This window comes from Acyrthosiphon pisum, chromosome A2 (genome assembly GCF_005508785.2).
Source record: "Acyrthosiphon pisum isolate AL4f chromosome A2, pea_aphid_22Mar2018_4r6ur, whole genome shotgun sequence".
NCBI classification, from domain to species: Eukaryota; Metazoa; Arthropoda; class Insecta; order Hemiptera; family Aphididae; genus Acyrthosiphon; species Acyrthosiphon pisum.
Genome location: NC_042495.1, coordinates 59,608,557 through 59,621,817, shown reverse-complemented (window position 1 = coordinate 59,621,817; position 13,261 = coordinate 59,608,557). Strand labels below are relative to the sequence as shown.

Sequence of the window (13,261 nt, the reverse complement as noted above, 5' to 3'; positions counted from 1 at the left end):
TTGTACTTGCAAATAGCGCACAAAAAAATGCAGTATACTTATATATTATTTTCCTTTTAAAAGCGAATTACTTGAATATTTTATAACGATGTATATTATTATAATATTATAATGTATAAATAAATGTATAATATAACTAATAATAGTAGGTAATAGTTTGAGAAACGTAACAAAAAAGATTGATGTCGCTATAAAGGATATTATATTGTTTCTGAAAAACGAATAGGTCCCAGCTTTCGTATATATACATTATACACATTATTATGTAGTTATAATAACATAATAATATTATTTATTCGGAACGCGTAGGAAAAAAAACTGTTTCTCGAGTAGTTATTCTAATTGAATGCTGTACACTAATGTTTGTCAGTTAAAAACGTTGAATTCATTATTTCGCAGTGTGTAATGTAAGTCGTGAATGGTACTTAAACACGCGGACGTGCAAAAAATAAACATGAAATTATATAAAAAAATCCGAAGTAAACGTTTCAAAACGAGTTATGCGTGTCTACTTTTCAGTTCGACTCTTCAAGTGCTCTTCTCTACTATACATATGTCCATAAAACTAACTTTATTATGGATATTTTATTGTACCTACACATATTATTTGCTATGTAGGCACCCGAAACGTTCGAGTCATCCCGGACTCGGTGCGCGTCAACAACCACGAAAAACGTTAAAATTATAAACGTTTCGACCATAATATTTTAATACACCAGTGTCATGTTAGCGATTAAATATGCGTCACATCACGCCAACGTCTTATTGTAAGTATAGGACTAGCTCTTTCTAAAAGTTTATCGATAAAAATGAATCTGTAATCTGCAGTCAGTGGACAGTGGTGTAATTTTAATGAAAATACTCGGTGTTTGGTGGAGGGGTAGGTGGTGCTGAAGCCACATTTTTTTTCAGTTAGTCATATTATCAAGGATTATAATCGTTTATAGGTAAAGAGAAACACGCCCCTACCCTCCAAACAATTTTTTATCGAAGGTCTACATTAAAACTTGACATTTAGCCAACTCCTCAACGCATCCAAATCTTTCAATCAAAATATCCCCAAATGATCACTAAGCTCTCGTTCTATACCCCTAACCACTTCATCTATCAAGACCTATCTATCCCACCTGTCTGAAACGCTGCAAAAAGTCCTTTATAAACGTTTTCATTCTCGTCTATTAAATCCTACCAAAATATTCTAGTCATCGAATTACCATATCTCAGGTGACCCTCTGTAAGGTTTTAAGGCATTGGTGCCTTGTGCAGTTGTGCGTAGCCAATTCGTTTCCAAAATAAAAACATAATCTTTACATCCCAAATTACAGCCAGTTTAGTATGCAACGTTGCCGTCAGTTATTGACTTATCGTTTGCGAAAAAAGTTTATCATTTCCGAAATAATAAATGTCTCATGCTCTAATCTTTCCACGCAATTGATTGTGAAATGTACTGACCTTTATTGTGTATTATTAATTTCAAAATCTGAATGGATATATAATGGTATGATTTTTTTTGTGTTTTATTTGTACATAATAATTGGCAAATCAAGTTCTACATGGCTTGCTAACATATAAATGATTTTGGTGGCAAAAATGCAACAGCAAAGTTTCTACACATATATGATATTTAAAACAACGAAAAAGTAAACAAAATTTTTCTACTTGAAATGCTCATATTAAATTCCAAAATTACTTAGTGGTACTCACTACTTATGCTGATGCAAATGACACAACAATTACAAGTGATAAATGTATCATAAAATTATCGATAAAGATAATTTTATGATTAGAATTTTACATTTTTGATTAGCACGAGCAAAGGTAAAATATTATTTTAGATTTTATATTTACCCAATAAATGTATTTTGACTACGATGAACGGGTTCGGACACAAATAGGTTTCGGCACTTATAAGTATTATTATTTATTAGTTAAATGAGAATTCAACTTTCCATTGCCTGAGTTTCATTTTCAATCAGTCACCGCTATCATGTCTCCCCATCAAACTTTACTCACACTTATTGTACAGACCACTAATACAGATTTTGTAACAATTGTATAATACTAAATGTTTAAAAAAAATTAAAAACGCCATAACGGCGTTAAAATACTAAAGAAATCTCTTCGTAAATTGTAAGTACCATACATCCATACCTTATGGTATATAAATCGATTTCATAACATATAATTTAATAATAATTATCATATAGTTCATTAGACACCATGATGCGCATGAGAGTGAATTATATTTTAGTATAACCTACCTATTGGCTATTACTTTAATCTTCGTATCAAAGTAGGGAAATGACTCAAACGATATGTATTAATTTAATATTTGCAGCATTTCGATTGCTCAAAAAATTGTTTAGCGTAACAACATTATTTTTTTCATCTACACAAAAATGAACGGGAGAACGAATTTAATCACAAAAATATAGAACCTGGTTTACATTCCGGATCTGGGTAACTACGTTAAAATCACCTGTTGGTGGTAATCTCGACCGGCAGGTGTAACGCAGGTGGCATAAATTATTATTATTTTGCTTTTTAATATTATTAATTTCGCGCTAAATATTCTAGCCTCTCGTTCAATTTTCTATACACGCATGCACAATGCACATTACATCAGTATGTATCTCAGACTTAAAATTGGTACAAGTGTTTGAAAATCATTATACTGAAAAGTGTAAAACAATTCCCATACTTTCGGTTAAGAATTTTTTGATCATTCTATTTCATGATTAGACAATATAAAATATAAATAGACGACAATTATTATTGTACTTATGCGTTGCAGGAATATAAAAACTTAAAGATAACCATAGTGTTATCAATAAATATACTAGAAATTTGTAGCAGTTTATTTATTTAAATTACTATAGTTAGTAGGTAGGTACTTACTATACATACGACTTAGGTACCAATATGACAATATTATGGGTACACATATACAAGATATGTTTGGATGCAATAAAACCAATAATGATAATAGTATATTATATACATATATGTATTATTTTGACTAAAATACAAAAAAAATATATAAAATCGAAACTAAAGATTTTTAATTTTGTATAGATTTAATAATATAATAATAATAATACATAAATAATGATCAACATATTTTTAAATTAAAATTGTAATTATTATTTTGCGATAAAATAAACTATAATGAGCCAACCTCCTCCTGAAGTATAGCAATAATCTACTATGAACCTTTTATGTTTTGACATATTCTCTGATAATCTTATAGTTAAACTTTATGACTCATATTATAAAACATTTAAAAATATAAAAATTAAACGCGTTTAATAAGTAGTGTCTTAAACAAAATTCTGTTGATTAAAAACTTAAAAAATATCATTAATATTTAATTCTTATAAATAAGCATATCCGGTGATTTCTGAAAATAATATCATAATTTATTTAACTTTAGGAATTTTATAGTTATTGCAAAAACATAAATAAAATTTATATTTTAAGGAAAACATATTATTTGACATTTTATATCATAAAATATAAACTATATAAAATATGTAATAAATAGGTAAATATCTGATTTAATTTAATTTAATTAGATTGAATGATGCTCTACATTAAGTTATATTAAAAGTATAAGTTTTTGTAATTTTTTTTTAATATTTTATATAACATTGTGTTTTAAGTTTATTCATTTATTTATAATAACTAATAAGTGATTTCTGCTAATAATGTATTTATGAGCTTGACAAAAATAAATTGGACATGTTCGTAAAGAGGAACTAACGTTTTTATAAATATAGGTATTTGTATGTAAAATACATGTTGATAATATTAAATTGTCGTTGATTCAATATATATATAATGATATTATTATGTTGGAATGAAAAATAAAAACTAATTTGTTAGCGAGTTAACGGTATATTATTTTTGCTGGAGTATTATATTTTGACGTTTACAAAAAAGCTATATTTTACTTTTTATTTGTTCACATGTATAGTCGTTTGTACTTAATTCAATTAACGTAGTATATAGTATAATAAATTTCAATATGCCAATAAAACGTAATATAATTTATCGAGTAAATAAAATTGGATTCTGTAATCTATTTACATTTTAATATGAATGTTGTATTATTATTTCATACAATGGGTGTAACGTGATTACGAGTATAAACGTTTGAATAATTTTGTTTCCATAATGGAGAACTGACCACCATTCAATTGACAATTAAAATTTTGTTTTACGTCTAGAATAATAAAAATCCCTTTAATTTTATGACCATAATATTATTATGTAACATGTGCAATATTTTAGTATAATAATTTGTTTATTAATTAGCCTTCCCAATGACTAACTACATTAAACAACCCCAGTGTATTGCAATACAGAATTTACTAATGTACCAGGTACCTACTACCCATGTATTATTTAATATTTATTATACTTCAAAGGAGTTATAGAATAAGACTTTGCTGTTCTACATAAATTGATTATTTTTTGTTATAACGCACAAGGTATTATATTATTTGTATAGAACTTGGAAACAATTAAAATACAGAGAAGTCATTGATTTTCCTGACTTTGGATATTTCCTTTTGTCTAATCAACTCACAATATATTATACATTATTAATATTTAGTTTAAGCTATCTGATTTATCTGCAAAATGAAGTGTTTTATAGTTTAAAAATAATATTTAATTAATTAAATATTTCAGTACTTTACAATACCTAACTAACGTATTCGTATATAATATATTTTACATAAAAAAAATAAATAGGCTGTACTGAGAAACAAAAATGTTTTTTCCTTCTATAATTAATTATAAATCTACAATTATGCATCTAATTTTAAACTTAAATGAAATGTTTAAATTGTTCATTGTATAAAATGAGTTTTTTGCTAAAAGTTTGCAAAATGAAGCTGGACTTTCTTTTTAAATTAGCATTGTATATATATATATATTTGACTATACATTTACAAAAAGAATTTATTTTATTTTCTATTTCCCAAGCAGAATTGTTATTTGTATAAGGGGTTTAATGATATTGAAAAACTAGGTTTTACCTTTCATTGCTTTTAATTTTAGATTCTGAGTAAAGCGGTGAATTTAATGTTGTTTTTACAATGTAGCCAGTTTTTTTGTAGTATAAAACACTACTATTTATTTATTAAGAATGCTACACGAGTGATTCACACAATCTTCATAGGTATTGATCTATTGAACATTGTATATACCCAGTAGTGTAAATATGTATTTATTTCATTTTTTCCCTAACTGGTATAAAATGTATAGCATATACTTGTGTAGTTGTGTTATAATAAAATATTATTATTAGTTATTGAGAGGTTTGAGTAATTTTTATAAAACTAAAAACTAACTATCATATTCTTTTTTTGCTTTTCATATTTTTTATTTTTTCGAGCGACTAAGGCCTAGGGTAAATTATGTAAAATTTAAATATAAAATATAAAATGTTTACATGTAGGTATGTATAGGTTAATTTTATGATCAAACGATTTTAACAATTTTAATTTTGCCTAGAAAACTTAGGATTTTTGTGCTGCTGCAGTCTTCATCGAGAACTTCTTCTAGGTTGTCTGGTATGAATTAGGTATTTTGTATGTTTTGACATTTTGGGCATTCTTGAATGATATACCTATAATGTTGAATGGATAAGTCATCTAGGTATTTATTGCGTATGGGTTCTGGATTTAAACTTATGAGGAATGGGTGGGTCAAAATAGAATATCCTATTTTTGCTATTGTTAAAACGATTTCCTGTCGTCATTTGAAGTGTGTCGAGGAATGCGCAATTCTTGTGAAAAACTTTTTGTTTTTTTTTTCTCTTAAATTTTTAATAAAATAATTTCCGTTACGCTACAATAACGTTTAAGTTTAGTTGGTTTATTTTGTTCACTGATATTATACAATATATACTATTATAAATGTTGACGTTTTGAATTTTCCACTGTCATAAACATCGCACGTTTTTAGTATTAATTATCAATACATGCATAAACACGTCATATGGCGTTACACAGTAAATACGTTCTCAACGAATATATACTAGGTACGTAAAATGACATTTCCCGTTTAGCGAGTGACATTTATAAATTATATAACATACAGCAGTATATTACACTATCAAGTATAGATAGTATTTATTTCAGTAATTTTATATAGAAATCTGATATCTGTCTAATTTTTAAAAGCTAATTTACAGCGTAAGAAAATAAAGTTTTAATAGAAATATATTTTGTATGGACATTATATTACTTTTCTTACCAGTATTAAAAATATTATTATGTAGTATTATTTGCTGTTCAGAGGTTTCAAGGGCTGCACTGCTCCGAATACTACGTCATATCCTTAGTGGTTATATTATATTAATGAATTGTACCAAGTTAAGTTGGGTATAAACGATACGTATATAGTTCGGTATTTTAATTTCTACACGCACTTTAGAGTAGGATTCAATAGATGTGCATTTTATTAGAGATAGTAATTAGTAGTTGGAGATCTTAGGAAAGTGTAAGAAAATAGAAATAGATAAAGTCTGTACAATACAACGGACGAATTCAGTATACCTTAGAAGTGACACTCACCAAAATGTACACGGAAACAACGACATATCAGGTAGTGGTAGTTTGGTACAATGTCTGAAGCTTTCAAAGTTAAAGCAGGATAATGCAGGGAGGTGCAGTAGGTGCATTATTGTCTCTACTGTTTAACATAGCAATTAATAATGCTAAAATGAAGCAAGGGATAATGGTCTCTCGATTTTAAACACCAAATACAAATTCCAAGTTTTGTGGTTGATTTAAATTTCCTAGGTGAGAACCTGAATAACACATGATATGCAGGCGATGCAGCTAGCTATTGCTCTTGAAACGTTTGCAGCAATAAATCGATTTTTAAAAAATCAAGCTGTTCGAGCTATTTAATAGTGAGCTATCCTAAAACAATACGGTCATATTATGGATTCAATATAGTCATTGAAAAAGTTTAACATTTTTACAACTATATGTGTATACTGTTTTACTAAGTACCAAGGACGATTAGTCACGTGAGATAAGTGTTAGAAATAATTGCAAAAAGAACTTCATTCCACTATCGAAGTTCTTCAAATCTTAAATCTTCTCCGATAAAATAAAATATAGATTATAATATTATACAGCAGTAATCAGACCTACCTTTTATGTGAATAAAGCAAGAAGGCTGAGAACATTTTGGATCAAAATATGGATGATGATAATAATATGTGGACCAGTTCTCAATAGTATCAGTGCGATAATCCACGCTTGATCCATGTCCACCGGGCATTAATATATTATTAGCTGTAATCAAGAGTTTCTGCTATAGTGCAAGAGTGCCTTTAAACTTTACCGGAATGTACTCTGGTCGATTAACGCAAGTGGCTGTTTACCAGGAACAGGTCACTCCAAAACTTCCTAGGTGAACGGTATATAATATAATAGTATATAACTACACTTTGTTAATTTAATGCAGGAATTGCCATTCCATTCGTCTCACCCTAGTCGGTTCATTCCTTTGAATAAAATACTTCCACGCCACGCGTATATTATATTATAGTCGTTATCAATCTAAAACTGACGAGACTGTTTTAAGTTGAGGGGCGTAGGTACTCTTTAATGTAGTTAATATTATTATTCATTAGTCGTCAGCTGTTTGCCGTGTACGCATACGTATAATGTATATATAGATACCTCGATGGCTCTACATTATAATATTTACATATATTATAACATTGTGTTATGTGTTACAATATAAATTGTAGAGTTTAAAACAGTATAGTAGGTACCTAGGTATGTTTGCAGTTTCTTTAGATTAAAGCCGTATTCGAAATTCACAGTCACATATAGGTATTTAACGTATAGGTATAAAAGTTATCTACCTATTATTATTCATCGTCATTACTCATTACTTGTTATAATTTATACAAAATCATATACATTGTACCATTATTGCTTTTCAATTTTGTTTGTTAATAGTGCAGTCTATATTTTTTTTAAGTAATCCTAATTTATCTAAAAACTTTGATGCACCAAAAGTAACGATTAGGTAGTTTAGGTTTTTGGTACATGTCTATAGATTTTCTACGTAACCAAAAGTTTTGTAAATATTATTCATGCATATAGATTATAGGTACTTTTAAATATTTGAACATTTATCCTTTTTTTTATAAATAAAAGAAAATGCAAGGTGGCTGTTAATAATAATATATTGTATCAAGGAGGGTTTCCACACATATACGTTCACGTTAACGTGCATTTATTGACCAGGTCTGTTCGCTATGAACGGCCTCCCAAACTTTTCCCACCGGTTAAGATTGGTAACATATTAGCTACCTCATAGGTATATTCTTATCTTATCAATAGAGGTACAGCTTGTACACGAAATTGTTGAATTGGATCCAAGATTCAACAACACGATATCATGGTTAATTGTGTGGTAAGAGTGTATAAACAATCTGGTATACCATAAAGGTTACCATGTATATCAATTATCAACCAATCACAGAATAGTATTTTTATGCATGTGCACGTGAACGTAAGTAGTAGAAACACTCACCTTTATAGTATTATAGGTTACCTAAGCATATTATATAGTGCTCTAATATAGTCATTCTCAAATTCTTCGAAAAAAAATACTACTCCAGTTGGCGTACCTATTTAATCGACGCGCGTTTTATGGACCCAAATAAAAATGGAGTTTAATTCGAGCACCACCTGCAGTAGTATAATTATAATATTATTCGGAAGACCTTTAGTTTACGAACCAATTTATTGTTGAAAAAAAGAGTCGGCAATGGTGGTTGTGTGTGTGTGTATGTGTGGGTGGGAGGTGGGGTAAAGGAACCTGGCTAAGCTTTCTATTTTTTTTGTTATTTAATATTTATGTGTTTACAACTCGCCTCGGCGGCGGTTGCACTCGTTTTGGTCGAATTTTCTGCGTACATCGTATTCTAAATAATAATAATAATATTATGTATAGATATATGTGATTGTGTAATATTATAAAAGTGCGTATTGTACTACTATAATATTATAATACTGCCTCCTTGGCGGCGCTCCTACACCACCGTACGCACGTGTACGTTCCAATAATAATAATATATGTATACGTAGAGCTGCAGATATTGTACACATGTCATCATAAACCGTGAACGAACGCAACAAACGCGTACGAGAAAATAACAATATTGAAATTATTGTCTGTACGTCGTGGGCAGTCCGCAAAGCCACGTGCACGTATCGATTATCGCTCTCGCATATTTCGTGTGTATTTGCAATAATGCGATTAATGTAGGTACCCACTCTGCATATTATGCTAACGTATACTTTATGCGCCTCGGCCTATACAATATGTATATTATCATATTATTCAATCGTTGTCTCGTAAACAAACGTGTACGTTTCAATCAATGTCAATTAAAAACGCTCACCGTGCATGTATTATAATACAACTACAGTCGTCTTCAACTCGGTGTGTGTGTGTGTGTGTGTGTGTAATTAGGGGGTGGGAGGGAGGCGAGTACACAAAATTATTATTATACGCGTTTCGGCAGACGAGGCAGACAGACATGTGGGTGGCGGACAAAGAGACGTGGGTTACGTAGACGGACAACTCAATCCGCATATTATAATAAAATATTTATTTGCACACGGTAATTTCCATTGAAATATAATCTTCCATGACTCGTTTTGCTACATTCAAATTAAACGTCGATAATGGAAAATAGCCACTGTAAAAATATGTGTGCACAAGCACAATCATAGGCAGAAGCGGACTAGCTATTTTTGGTCCAGGGTAATGGCGTAATTAGGAATCTGGTGTGGGGGATATACGTTTATAGCAAACATGAATGGTCATTACCAATACTTTAAAGTATATAAAAATGTTAGCGATAAACAAAAAGTTTTGAAGGGATCTATCCCCGCTCTTAATCCCCACCCCCTTAATTACGCTCCTGGTTCAGGGTGAAAAACTATTTGTGTGCCTGTATAGTGTATATATTATATTTTAAAATTACTAAAAATTAGGAAAGAGTTCTACAATACAATCAGAATATAATTTAAGAAAGGGCCTGGATCATAAAATATATACGAATAGGGCTACTATTGGCACCATGTCCACCCCTGATTATAGACAATAATTCTGTCTCTCTCTCTCTTTTCTCATTTATATGTCTGCCTCATACTCTTATATTCTCATCATATATCTCTTACTTACACACGGATATGGAATTACATGCGATTTTGTCATCTTTTAAATAATTAACGCACATAGGTGCGTAGCCGCATAGGGCTTGCACACATAATATTATACACATTACATCAATATATATAATATGTATGTATATAATATATTACTATAAATAGCCCGAATAATTGCGAATGACCGATATTGGATTAGTTTGTGTTTTTTTATACGAGAACGCTGTATTTGAAGATAGACACAGAAGATATAATAGTATACTTTTAGACATCTAACTTGTATAAATCGATTTATCAAATATAAAATGTTCGTTAAATGCATGAATGTGTGCAAATGAGTTAGGTATTCTGCAAACCACATGCCAATCTGGAAAATGGTACATAAATATAGTATCGTGTGTACCTGTTATAGTTTATGATGGTCGACATGCAGTAGTGGTTATACTCTCCTACTGTTTAATTACGTAACTGATATTACTTTATTATTATGTCACAATGCCTACGTGATATATATTCTATTATTCATTTATTATAATATTATAATAATTAATAGTATAATATTCACTTTGTTGGATACTACTATCATTCAGTTTATTTATTTATTTAATTTTGGATAGTCGAACTCCCATTTACACATACCTATACGACTCTACATAATCATGTTGTAATGATGCATTGGGCATAATATTCTTCTATATTTTATTCTATAGGTACTTATAAAATATCTCAAAACGTATTATGAGTATAAAACGAAAATATTTTTGAACATATTTTGTTGTGTACAAGCCGATAAATGATTTGTTACTAATATGCATTAAGTATAACCAGCACTTATCTTCAGGGATTCATATATACAGTAAACAACAATAGGTATTACATTTTTAACACAGTTATATTATAATATAACTTATATTAGATCCTTATAATATTACATAATATCATCTTTATCAGAGTTTATCATTTAGAATTTGTCATTCACCAAATCTAAAACGTTCTACTTTGCGTAGAATACCTTAGATTGCGAGTGAAATGAAAATGTTTTGGCTGTATAATAAATCGCTCTTACCTAGTCTAGATCCTGTATTTCAATGTCTTTGACTTCACAAGCTCACGTAGATCTAGGCCCAAGGTTAGATCTCAGCACCTCTTCTAGAGCTGCTTTGGGTCTTTGGAATTTAGTCTAATTAGGATTTCTCCATTTCGGTAATAGTGGACATCTGGGCCACAATCGTCACTACGTGTACGTATTTTTTTTATTGCCGTGAGTATGTTGGAAAAGGATTCGCCATTCTACAGCTTCACTGCGATTGCATCTGAGTGTGGGGCTCTTGCAGCATGTCCATTGATACGTGTTGTCTTGTCTGTTGCGCGTAGTTGGGTATAATTTGAGGTAGCTATTAACTTTTGTCTACTACCTGCTGTTTGAGTTTCTGCTGTTTTTGACGCATCACATTTAGGTGAACTTGGATCTATCGCTGTTGTTCTTGCTGCTGTGTCTGCATCTTTACTAGAGTCTCCTGTATCAAGTTTTGGAGCTCTGTTATGTTTTGCCAGCTTTCTTGGTTTGGGTAAATGGTCTTCGTCTGGTCATTTGAGTACTTAGATGTCTTACGAGACGAGGGTGTCTTGTGTTCGGCTTTTTTTACTTTCACGTATTGTTTAAGCGCCTTTCCAGTATTCGATAGGGTCTCCTTCAGTACTTTGTGTACATTACGGAAAATGAAATCATTCAACTTATCTAGTTTTGGAGCATTTCAAGTAACTGTTTTTCCTTCATATTCCCAATATTGATAACTCGGATTTTTTCCAATTCCGCATTTTCTAGGGATCCACTGCCAACAGATGTTAGCACTGCTAGCACTAACGTCGACGGTCAGTTTTACATTACCCGCAAAATTAGATTTGTTTGTTAGCCCAAATTTACCTACTTCCACCGACCCCTGAATCTCCAGGACCTCTGGAGTTGTAACGTCATTATCTTAATTGGTGTCCATTTCATATGTTTAGTTTGGCTTGTCTACCACCGACGGCGTCCGTGTCTTGATCTTCCTGGGTACAGGGGGACGCTCACTCCCCTGGCAGCGAGCTTGTCCACAACCGCTTATTCAGATATTTCAAATCAAATTACGGAACCAGAAAAAATTTAATTTTTTTATTGAATTTTTTTGTGAACCTTCTTATTAGATAGACAAACAATTTATGCGGGTAGGACCTTCATAAATTAAAATTTTTCATTGTCACCCTAGTCTATATTATGTATATTGTGGCATATACCAGCGCCGCTGAGGAATCCCGGTCCATCAGGGCATATCAAAGTTGTCCAAATTATTGATTTTTATAAACGATGCTACATGGGAACTAATCCATGTGTAAAAACAGTTCGGTCCATATGCAGTGATTCCACAAGAAAAACAAAGTTGTGCCGAGGCTATTTGTACGACTTTTAGATACATTATTCTGGGGCTTTGTTTAATGTTTAAGCTACAAAACAAATAGTATAAATGAAAAACCACGAGGATGAGGCACGAACAAATTTAAATAACCATGTAGTTAAATAAAACAACCACTAATAGTGTTATAACTCATCACCACCGTTCAATGTTAGAGATTGATCGTATAATAGTGATAATATACATTTTTTCCAAGGCGTGTATTTCTACTTTTACTTATAAAAACTAAAACATATAATTTTCTATTATTAAAAATTTGATATTAAGAAGAAAGATGTAGATAACTAGGTAATGATTTTATTTAATATTTTAATGTAGGCGTATTTTAATTTATTATCAAAATATAGGTACCTACATACCTATTTTTTTTTTATGATAATCTATTTGCTGATACATATAAAAATGTTTTTGTGAAGCACATGTAAGTAAAATTGTAGATGCTTACCAATATGAGTTTTTATGAACTTTTTTTTTTTTTTGGGGGGGGGGGGGCGTGATTAGGCTAGTTTCGTTAAGGCGCATTTAAGAGAAAGTGTCCCATTTTCTTCATGATACACCCCATACCAAATTCCTATTCATGTCTAAGGGCTA

At 30.5% G+C, this 13,261-nt stretch overlaps 1 long non-coding RNA gene across 1 annotated transcript; it reads right to left on the bottom strand.

Annotated features, from left to right (window-relative positions):
• Positions 1–5,418: 5,418 nt before the first annotated feature.
• LOC115034268 lies at positions 5,419–7,580 on the bottom strand. The gene is made up of 3 exons (XR_003839624.1): positions 7,516–7,580; positions 7,176–7,433; positions 5,419–5,638 (listed from the first exon to the last, which is right to left on the bottom strand). It is a non-coding gene; the product is annotated as an uncharacterized LOC115034268 (long non-coding RNA).
• Between the last annotated feature and the right edge of the window lie 5,681 nt (positions 7,581–13,261).